This window comes from Pongo abelii, chromosome 7 (genome assembly GCF_028885655.2).
Source record: "Pongo abelii isolate AG06213 chromosome 7, NHGRI_mPonAbe1-v2.0_pri, whole genome shotgun sequence".
In the NCBI taxonomy this organism is placed as follows: Eukaryota; Metazoa; Chordata; class Mammalia; order Primates; family Hominidae; genus Pongo; species Pongo abelii.
The window spans coordinates 62,793,005-62,805,585 of NC_071992.2; positions in this window are offsets into that span (position 1 = coordinate 62,793,005).

The window sequence follows — 12,581 nt, forward strand, 5'->3', positions numbered from 1 at the left end:
GAAATAGGAACACTTTTACACTGTTGGTGGGACTATAAACTAGTTCAACCCTTGTGGAAGTCAGTGTGGCGATTCCTCAGGGATCTAGAACTAGAAATACCATTTGACCCAGCCATCCCATTACTGGGTATATACCCAAAGGACTATAAATCATGCTGCTATAAAGACACATGCACACGTATGTTTACTGTGGCATTATTCACAATAGCAAAGACTTGGAACCAACCCAAATGTCCAACAAAGATAGACTGGATTAGGAAAATGTGGCACATATACACCATGGAATACTATGCAGCCATCAAAAATGATGAGTTCATGTCCTTTGTAAGGACATGGATGAAATTGGAAATCATCGTTCTCAGTAAACTATCACAAGAGCAAAAAACCAAACACCGCATATTCTCACTCATAGTTGGGAATTGAACAATGAGAACACATGGACACAGGAAGGGGAACATCACACTTCGGGGACTGTTGTGGGGTGGGGGGAGGGGGGAGGGATAGCACTGGGAGATATACCTAATGCTAGATGATGAGTTAGTGGGTGCAGCACACCAGCATGGCACATGTATACATATAACTAACCTGCACATTGTGCACATGTACCATAAAACCTGAAGTATAATAATAATAAAAAAAAAGAAAAAATACCCCAAAAAACAAAAAACAGTGAAATAACATAAAAGAACTAGGGGTGGGGTGATGTTAGCAAAATGATAGACTAGGAAGCTCCATCTGCTCATTCCACTACAGAAACTGTTAAAAGCCAAAACGGCCTCAACTAACTTTGTCAGAGCTTTGGAAAAGTGTCAAAGGCTTACATCAACCAAACAGATGCCCAATCAAGAAAAGGCCGTCTTCAAAATGTTCAGAGAGTTTTGTGTTGTTTTCCTCATTCTTGCTCTTTCCCTGGTGTGGTAGCAGTCTTGTTCTTGAAACAGCAGCAGCCCAGTTCCATTTTGTCCTTTAAACTGGAGGAAGCAGAGCAGACTTTATTGGTAAATTATTGCTTATTTCTGTTCCAAACCACCTGGGGAAATACCTGAAGGACAAACATGAAGCATTCATCTCTGTTTTTCCTAACTCAGAAATCAGGTGGGAAAAGCTATGGACACTGCTCATAACCACCATAAGGCAACTACTGATCCAGAAATTCCTGGGGTAAGAGATTATGGAGGCAGACATATAGCAGGCAATTTAAAGCCTGGGGGAGAAGCTGGGGCAAGACTGGAAATTAAGGCATTCAAAAGCAACCCTGTATATGGGGGAATTTAGCAAGCCACACACATGCAGGCAAGGCACATGCTCAGAAAAGACCTGAGAAGACATTAAGCTTTAGCTTTGGGCTGATTCCTAGGCTGAGACAAAGCCTAAATAAGTGTTGAAGGCTCCCCAGCACAGAGCCAACCTGCAAAGGTGGGGAGAGATCTTGGTATTCAGGGAAATCTCTGCCAAAACATTAGCTGAACACAAGCTAGAAGGACAAATGTCAGTGATCACACGTGAAAAAGACTAGTCTTTGCAAAAATAGTTTAGGCAAGTCTCAAAACTACTGGATGATTATAGCCTTCAACAATAAACCAACCAACCAACAAATTAGTAACCCCTAGAGAAGGAGGACAATCTGATTTTCAAAGATTTCACACTGTAATCCACAGTACGATACTTAAAAACCCAATTTTCAAGAAAAAAAAATCACAAAGCATGCAAAGAAACAGAAAAATATGGCACATCAAAGGATCAAAATAAGTGGACAGAAACTGCCCCTGAGGAATCTAAAACATTTGACTTACTAGACAAAGACTTTAAAACAACTGTCCTAAACATACTCAAAGACCTAAAGGAGGTGGGGTGCAGTGGCTCACGCCTATAATCCCAGCACTTTGGGAAGCCAAGGTGGGTGGATCATGAGGTCAGGAGATTGAGACAATCCTGGCCAACATGGTGAAACCCCGTTTCTACTAAAAATACAAAAATTAGCTGGGCATGGTCGTACATGCCTGTAGTCCCAGCTACTCAGGAAGCTGAGGCAGGAGAATTGCTTAAACCAGGGGGAGGTTGCAGTGAGCTGAGATGGTGCTGCTGCACTCCAGTCTAGCTACAGAGCGAGACTCCATTTCAAAAAACAAACAAACAAAAAAAACCTAAAGGAAAACATAGGCAAAGAACTAAGGGAAATCAAGAATACAAAATGTCAACAAAATGAGAATATCAACAAAGAGATCGAAATTATAAAAAGGACCAAGCAGAAATACTGGAGGTGAAAAGTACAATAACTAAAATGAAAAGTTTACCAGAAGGGTTCAGTAGGAGATTTGATCAGGTGGAAGAAAGAATCAGTAAACTTGAAGATAAGACAGTTAAAATTATTGAGTCTGAGAAACAGAAAAAATAATAAAAGCAAAGAGAACTGAAGAGATTTGTGGGAAACCATAAAGCCAACCAACATATGCATTATGGGAATTCGAAAAAGAGATGTGATAATGGTGCAGAAAGATTATTTGAAGAAATAATGGCTGAAACGGAAAGCCATGAGTATAAAAATAAAATAAGCACAATAAAATCCAAGTAGAATAACTCAGAGACCCATATGTGAACACCTTATAACCAAACTGTCAAAAGCTGAAGACAAAGAGAGAATCTTGAAAGCTGTAAAAGAAAAGCAACTTATTACGTGTAAGGTGTCCTCACTAAGATTATCAGCCTGTTTCTTAGCAGAAATACTGGCATCCAGAAGGCAGTGGAATGGTATATTAAAGTGACCAAAATAAAACTGTCAGGCAAGGATTCTATATCTCACAAAACTGTCCTTCAAAAAATGAAAGTGAAATTAAGACATTCCCAGAAATGGGAAATTTATTAACAGAAATGGGAAGTTAAACAAAAGAAGTTCATTACTACCAGACTTGCCCCCCACCACCAAGCCCAAAATGCTAAAGGAAGTCTCCCAGGTTGCAATGAAAAGATGTTAGACGGTAACTAATAGTCATATAAAGATATAAAGATTTTCATTAAAGGTAAATGCATAAGAAAATATAAAAGCCAGTATTATTAGAATTTTCATTTGTAGCTCCACCTTTTATGGTCTATAGGATTTAAAAGATAAATACATAAAAATAGTTAACAATCTGTGTTTTTTGGCACACAATGTATAAAGATGTAATTAGTGACATCAATAACATCAAGTGGGAGACAGAACTGTATGGAAGTAGAGATTGCATATGTGATTGAAGTTAAGTTGATGTCAATTCAGATTTGATTGACATAATGTTAATGTAATCTGCATAGTAACTACAAAGAAACTATCTATAATATATACACAAAAAGCAGCGAGATGGTAATCAAAATGTGTCACTCCAAAAACAACAACAACAACAAAACAAACAAACAAACAGCTAAACACAAAAGAAAGCAGTGATGAAGGAAATGAGAGCCAAAATATGGTATAAGACATGTAGAAAACAAACAGGAAAATGGCAGAATTAGTCTTCTTTTTTAAAAAATCATTACCTTAAATGGATTAAAGTCTCTAATCAAAAGGCGGAAATCAGCAGAATAGATTTAGAAACATGATCCAATCACATGTTATGTACATGAGACTCATTTTAGATCTAAAGACACAAACGGTTGAAAGTGAAAGAGTGGAAAAAGATATTCCATGTAAATTGAAAGCAACAAGAAGCTGGGTGGTTATACTAATAGGAGATCAAATAAACTCCAAGTAAAAAACTGTTACAAGGGACAAAGAAGGACATTAGTATTGATAAAAGACTCAATTATGAAGAAGATATAAAATTATAAACATTTTTATGCCAACATCAGAGCCTACAGAGAAAAACTGAAGGGAATACTAAACAGATTTACAATAATGGTTGGAGACTTTCATACTCTTAATTGTAAATGGAACCAAAAGACATAAGGCAAATAAGGACATAGACTTGAACAGGACCATAAACCAATTAGACTGAGCTAACTACCTTAAATATATATGCACCCAACACAGGAGCACCCAGATTCATAAAGGAAGTTCTTAGAGACCTACAAAGAGACTTAGACTCCCACACAATAATAATGGGAGACTTTAACACCCTACTGTCAACATTAGACAGATCGACGAGACAGAAAGTTAACAAGGATATCCAGGAATTGAACTCAGCTCTGCACCAAGCAGATGTAATAGACATCTACAGAACTCTCCACCCCAAATCAACAGAATATACATTCTTCTCAGCACCACACCATACCTATTCCAAAACTGACCACCTAGTTGGAAGTAAAGCACTCCTCAGCAAATGTAAAACAATAGAAATTGTAAGAAACTGTCTCTCAGATCATAGTGCAATCAAACTAGAACTCAGGATTAAGAAACTCCCTCAAAACCACTCAACTACATGTAAATTGAACAACCTGCTCCTGAATGGCTACTGGGTACATAACGAAATGAAGGCAGAAATAAAGATGTTCTTTGAAACCAATGAGAAAAAAGACACAACATACCAGAATCTCTGGGACACATTTAAAACAGTGTGTAGAGGGAAATTTATAGTACTAAATGCCCACAAGAGAAAGCAGGAAAGATCTAAAATTGACACCCTAACATCACAATTAAAAGAACTAGAGAAGCAAGAGCAAACACATTCAAAAGCTAGCAGAAGGCAAGAAATAACTAAGATCAGAGCATTGCCAAATCAATCCTAAGCCAAAAGAACAAAGCTGGAGACATCATGCTACCTGACTTCAAACTATACTACAAGGCCACAGTAACCAAAACAGCATGGTACTGGTACCAAAACAGAGATACAGACCAATGGAACAGAACAGAGCCCTCAGAAGTAATACCGCACATCTGCAACTATCTGATCTTTGACAAACCTGACAAAAACAAGAAATGGGGAAAGGATTCCCTATTCAACAAATGGTGCTGGGAAAACTGGCTAGCCATATGTAGAAAGCTGAAACTGGATTCCTTCCTTACCCCTTATACAAAAATTAATTCAAGATGGACTAAAGACTTAAATGTTAGACCTAAAACCATAAAAACCCTAGAAGAAAACCTAGGCAATACCATTCAGGACATAGGCTTGGGCAAGGACTCCATGTCTAAAACACCAAAAGCAATGGTAAGAAAAGCCAAAATTGACAAATGGGATCTAATTAAACTAAAGAGCTTCTGCACAGCAAAAGAAACTACCATCAGAGTGAACAGGCAACCTATAGAATGGGAGAAAATTTTTGCAACCTACTCATCTGACAAAGGGCTAATATCCAGAATCTACAAAGAACTCAAACAAATTTACAAGAAAAAAACAAACAACTCCATCAAAAAGTGGGCAAAGGATATGAACAGACACTTCTCAAAAGAAGACATTTATGCAGCCAAAAAACACATGAAAAAATGCTCACCATCACTGGCCATCAGAGAAATGCAAATCAAAACCACAATGAGATACCATCTCACATCAGTTAGAATGGCAATCATTAAAAAGTCAGGAAACAACAGGTGCTGGAGAGGATGTGGAGAAATAGGAACACTTTTACACTGTTGGTGGGACTGTAAACTAGTTCAACCCTTGTGGAAGTCAGTGTGGTGATTCCTCAGGGATCTAGAACTGGAGATACCATTTGACCCAGCCGTCCCATTACTGGGTATATACCCAGAGGATTATAAATCATGCTGCTATAAAGACACATGCACATGTATGTTTATTGTGGCACTATTCACAATAGCAAAGACTTGGAACCAACCCAAATGTTCAACAATGATAGACTGGATTAAGAAAATGTGGCACATATACACCATGGAATACTATGCAGCCATAAAAAATGATGAGTTCATGTCCTTTGTAGGGACATGGATGAAGCTGGAAACCATCATTCTCAGCAAACTATCACAAGGACAAAAAACCAAATACCACATGTTCTCACTTATACGTGGGAATTGAACAATGAGAACACTTGGACACAGGAAGGGGAACATCACACACTGGGGCCTGTTGTGGGGTGGGGGGAGGGGGGAGGGAGAGCATTAGGAGATATACCTAATGTAAATGACCAGTTAATGGTTGCACCACACCAACATGGCACATGTATACATATGTAACAAACCTGCACGTTGTGCACACATACCCTAGAACTTAAAGTATAATAAAGTTTTATATATATATAAACCAATTAGACTTAACAGACATATACAGGTCATTCCACCCAACAACAGCAAAGTATACATTTTTCTCAAGTGCACATAGAACAATTCTATGTTCTGTGTTTAGAATGCCTGTAACATCCTGGCCAACCAGAGGTTGTGAGTCTGTCCATGTGACAACTTTACTGCTAGCATAACCAGCATCTGAGAACACCAGCACACTAAACAAAACTACAAGCAAGAACTCTGACAGAGTCTGCTTCACTCCTCTGCTACCTCCAATGGAGCAGATGCTGGTATCCACAGCTGAGAGATCTGAAGACAAATCACATCACAGGACTCTTTACAGACACTTCCCAGTACCAGCCTGGAGCCCAGTAGCTCTGCTGGCTGGCTAGACCCAGAAGAGCAAAAACCATCACTGCAGTCCAGCTCTCAGAAAGCCCTATCCCTAGGGGAAGGGGGAGAACACATTAAGGGAGCACCCTGTGGGACAAAAGAATCTGAACAGCAGTCCTTGAGTCCCAGATCTTCCCTCTGACATAGTCTACCTGAATGAGAAGGAACCAGAAAAACAATTCTGGTAATATGACAAAACAAAGTTCTTTAGTACCCTCAGAAGGTCACATCAGCTTACCAGCAGTGGATCTGAACCAAGACGAAATCTCTGAATTTCCAGAAAATAAATTCAGAAGGTAGATTATTAAGGCTAATCAAGGAGGCACCAGAGAAAGGTGAACTCCAACTTAAAGAAATAAAAAACATGATACAGGATATGAAAGGAAAAATCTTCAGAGAAATGGATAGCATAGATAAAAACAATCATAACTTCTGGAAATCAAGGACACACTTAGAGAAATGCAAAATGCACTGGAGAGTTTCAGCAATAGAATCAAACAAGCAGAAGAAAGAATTACAGAGCTCAAAGACAAGGCTTTCAAATTAACCCAATCCGTCAAAGATAAAGAAAAAATAATTTTAAACAATGATCAAATTAACAACTTACATTTATACCTTAAGGAACTAGAAAAAGAAGAACAAACTAAGTCTAAAACTAACATAACTAGGGAAATAAGAAAGATTAGAGCAGAGATAAAGAAAACAAAGGATAGAAAAACAATAGAGAAAATTAATGAAACCAAAAGTAATTTAGTTCTCAAAAAGATCAAGAAAATTGATAAACCTTTAGCAGTACTGACTAAGAAAAAAAGAAGACTTAAATAACCAAAACTAGAAATGAAAGAGAGGACATTACAACAGATTTACAGAAATAAAAAGGATTATTAAGAAGTATTATAAACAATTCTATGACAACAAATTTGGTAACCTAAATGAAATAGACAAATTTCTAGATACAAAAAACTTACTAAGTTTGAATCACTAATAAACAGAAAATTTGAGTAGACCTATAACTAGCAAGAAGATTTAATCAGTAATCAGTAATCAAAAATCTCCCAACAAATAAAAGTCCAGGATCAGATGTTGGTATGGTATAAATGTATCCCCCCCAAATTCATGTATTGGAAACTTAATTCCCAATGCAACAGTGTTGGGAGGTGGGGCCTTTTGTGATGTGTTTCAGTCATGATGGTTCTGCCCTCATGAATAGATTAATGCTATTATAAAGGGCCTTGATGGAGGGAGTTAATCTCTTTTGGCCCTTTTGCCTTCTGTCATATAAAGATACAGAAGTTTCCTCTCTTCTTGAGGATGCAGCATTCAAAGAACCATCTTGGAAGCAGAGACTGGACCCTCACCAGACACCAGAATTGCTGGCACCTGGATTTTGAATTCCTGGTCTCCAAAACTGTGAGAAATAAATTTATCTTCTGTATAAATGACCCAGTTTCAGATATTTTGCTATAGCAGCACAAACGGATGAATACAGATATCTTAATTGATGAGTTCTACCAAACACTTAAAGAACTAGCACCAATATTTATCAAATGCTTCCAAAAAAAATGAAGAGAAGGGAACACTTCCTGACTCATTCTATGAGGCCAGCACTATATTGACACCAAAGCCAGACAAAGACAGTACAAGAAAACCATAGACCAATATCCTTTATGAATACCAATACAAAAATCCTCAAAAAAGTTAGCAAACTGGATTCAGCAACATATTGAAAGGATTGTACATCATGACCAAATGAGATTGATTTTTGGAATACAAGGATGGTTCTACACATAAAAATCAATGCAATATACCACATTAACACAATAAAGGGAAAATCCATGTTCATCTCAATTGATGCAGAAAAAGTATTTGAGAAAATCCAATACCTTTTCATGATAAGAACGCCCAGCAAACTGGGAATAGAAACTACCTGAATATAATAAAGCTCTTATATGAGAAATCCACAGCTATCACTATACTCAATAGCTATACTATACTCAAAAGACTAAAAGCAATTCCCCTAAGATCAGAAATAAGACAAGGATGCCTGCTTTCGTTACTTGTGTTCAACGTAATATTGGAAATTCTAGCTGAAGCAATTAGGCAAGAAAAAGAAATAAGAGGCATACAAATTAGAAAGGAATAAGTAAAATTATTTCTGTTTGCAGATGACACAATCTTATATTTAGAAAATTCTAACAATTCTACACCAACTCCCCCCTGCCCCCACAACAACAAAGATAAACCAAAGCAAACTGTTAGAACTAATAAATGAATTCAGAGGCTGGATACAAACTCGACATGCAAAAAGCAGTTGCATTTCTCTATAATGACAATGAAAAATCTGAAGTGGGAATTTAGAAAACAGGAGGCTAAATAATTTTACATGGAAAACTACGAAGCATTGCTGAATGAAATTAAATAAAGTATTAAAAAAATAGAAAGACATCCCAGGTTCATTGATAGGAAGACTTAATATTGTTAAGATGTCAGTTCTACTCAAAGCAATCAACAGAATCAATGCAATTCTTATCAAAGTTCCAATGAGTTTTTTGCCAAAATGTAAAAATTCATCCTAAAATTCATGTGTAATATTAAGGGTCCCAAATAGTGGAAACAGTATTGAAAAAGAACAAAGTTGGAGGACACTGACATCCTGATTTTGAAACTTACTGTAAAGTTTCAGTAATCAAAACAGTGGTTCTGGCCAGGTGCGGTGGCTCACACCTGTAATCCCAGCACTTTGGGAGGCCAAGTTGTGTGGATTGCTTGAGGCCAGGAGTTTGAGATTAGCCTGGCCAACATGGTAAAATGCTATCTTTACCAAAAATACAAAAATTAGCTGGGCATGATGGCACGTGCCTGTAATCTCAGCTACTTGAGATGCTGAGGTGGGAGGATTGCTTGGACCCAGGAGGCGGACGTCACAATGAGTCGAGATGAAGCCACTGTACTCCAGCCTGGGTGACAGAATGATACTTCATCTCCAAAATGAAAAAACAAAAACAAACAAACAAAAAAACCCAGTGTGATTCTAGCATAAAGACAGACATAGGCCAATGGAATAGAATAGAGTGCCCAGAAATAAACCTTTGCATACACGGTCAATTGATTTTTGAAAAGCGTGACCATTCAGTGGAGAAAGGATAGTCTTTTCAATAAATGACATTCAGAAACTGAATATCCACATGCAAATGAATGAATTTTGATTCTTACTTTATACTATATTACAAAAATGGATCAAAGACCTAAATGTAAAACCTAAACTTATAAAATTCCTAGGTGAAAACATAGAGAGAAAGCTTCATGACACAGGATTTGGGAATGATTTCTTGGATATGACACTAACATTTTACTACTGACAAAAGAAAAATAAATAAATTGGACTTTATCAAAATCAGGAACTTTGTGTATCAAAGGACACTGTCAACAGAGTGAAAAGGCATCATACAGAATGTGGGAAACATTTGCATATCATTGATCTGGTAAGGGATTAATATTTGGTATGCATAAAGAAATCCTAAAACTCAACAACAGAAAAAACAAACAACCTAATTCAGATATGAGCAAAGGACTTGAATAGATATTTTCCCCAAGAAGATATACAGATGGCCAATAAGTACATGAAAAGGTGCTCAACATCACTAATTAAAATATGCAAATTGAAACATGAGATACCACTTCATACCCATTAGGATTGCTATGAAAAAGACAACCCAGAAAATTATTGGCAAGGATATGGAGAAATTGGCACCTTTCTGCATTGTTGGCAGGGATGTGCCACCTCTATGGAAAACAGTGTATGGTGATTCTTAAAAAGAATTAAATACAGAATTACTATACATTCCAGCAGTTCCACCTCTGGATATATATACCCAAAAGAACTGAAAGTAGGGATTTAAAGAAATATTTGTGCATCCGTGTTCATAGCAGCATTATTCACACAATATATCTGAAAGGTACAAACAATCCAAACATGGACATCAACAGATGAATGGATAAACAAAATGTGGAGTGCACACACAGTAAAATACTATTCAGTATTAGATTCAAATACATGCCATTATATGGATGAACCTTGAAGAAATTATGCTAAGTGAAATAAGCCAGACACAGAACAAATACTGTATGACTCCTCTTACATGTTGTACTTAGAGTAGTGAACATCCTAAGAGACAGAAAGTAAAATGGTCGTTGCCAAGGGCTGGTGGGAGGGGATGGATAGGGATTTATTGCTTAATGGGCACAGAGAGTCAGTTTGGGATGTTGAATAAGTTCTACAGGTTATGGTGTTGCATAACATTGTAAATGTATTCAATGCCATTGAATTGTATACTTAAAATGATTAAAATGGTACATTGTATTGTATATATTTTTATCACAATAAAAAAAAAGCCTTGAGATGAGACAATGTGATAATACTGTCAAAACAAGGCTTAGACTGCATTTTCAACCTATGATGCACTGGTCTAGCCACACCACAATTCATTATTTAACTCATTTATTAATGAATTAATCCATTTTGCCTAACCATGCAACTGCCCTGGCTGTAGTCAAAGGTGGTGGGATAAGAAGAAAAAAAATCCCTAAAAGAAAACTACAGTCCAGAGTATGGTTTTTAATTTAGAGTCCACAGATAGACATCAGGGAGTTTGCTTATCTCCTATAGCTGTATGTAAAAGCTGTTTTTTTTTCTTTAGAGGTCTCTCTTTCACTCCATTCTCAAAGATAATCAGTGATCTACAAATGAGAAAGAACCGGAGGGCAAGAGAGACAAGTAAACATTGAGCAACAGGACAGTGTGTTAGCAGGGGCTATGCTGTGTCCATTCAGGAGTTAGGGAGGAGAAGCACCTCACACTGCACTCAGGGAGAGGTACCAGGAATGAAGGGTCTAGAAATTGATGTGTATCAGGAATGGTCGAAACAACTGAGTATGTTTGGTGTGGAGAAAGCCTTCATTGCTACTTTATTTACTCGAAGGACTATTTTTTATCAGCCGTGTTCTCTTTTGGAGTCAATTTCCTTTACAGGTTTTGGAAAAGTAGAATCTGGCAGACTCCTGTTCCTGCGAGGTCCATCTGATGCCTCTCTTGCCATCTCACGGTGGCCACCATTGGGGGCCTGCACTCCTCGGCCCCCTCTCCTTGATAGGATGCCCTCCCCTTAGCATCAGGGGAGGCAGTTTTTGCATTTACTGCTCCATCCTGACAAGGATAAAACTTAATGGTGCTCATCCTATTGATGTCTGTGTTGGGCTAGAGGAATAGCACTAACAAAGTTGAACTACTGAAATTAAGGCATCCCTGCAGACTGGGTTGCCTCCCCCTCTCCTTGAAGCTTCAGATGCATCCCATCCTGAGGTTTGAGATCATGATTTTGTCACAGTTCTCTAGACATGGTTTTATAACCATAGTTTGCCAGCATTGCCCTAGGTGTTTACTGTAATCTTTAATAAACATAGGAGGGGAGGAGTATTCACAGGATGCCTTTCTTACACAGGAAGCCTGGAAGTAGGCTGTTGCAGGGGAGCCTGTGGTGCAGATTGCCACAAAGGTCCCCTTCTGCTCTGCCCTCTCTGGTCTGGTCCTTAGGTCTGCCTCTTATTGAGGCAGTGTGTCTGCTGCAGTTTAGGTGTCACATGTAGTTACAACAAGGTTTGGTCAAGGAGGTGGTACCTCTTCCCATGCCTCACTAGATTATTTATTAGCAGGGAAATCACTCCAAGATTCTCACAGCCAAGTTCCCGCAGGACCTATGGACCATGCCCTACTGCAAGGTTGGGAAAGTAGACATCCAGCATATCCAGCCTCTATCTTGGAGGTGGGCACTGCTAGCAAGGATAAGGAAGTAGGATAATAGCTTTTGAGAAGAATATCAACAATACTCAAAAAGGAGACGTTTTCTTCACTGCTGTTTAGTGAGTGAACATAGTTAGAGTAGATTAAAAAAACGAACTTCCAGAAAATTAAAGAGGAGGAATACCTCCCAGCTCACTACAGGTACTACTCTGTACTACTCAGAACTACTCCAGTACTAAAACT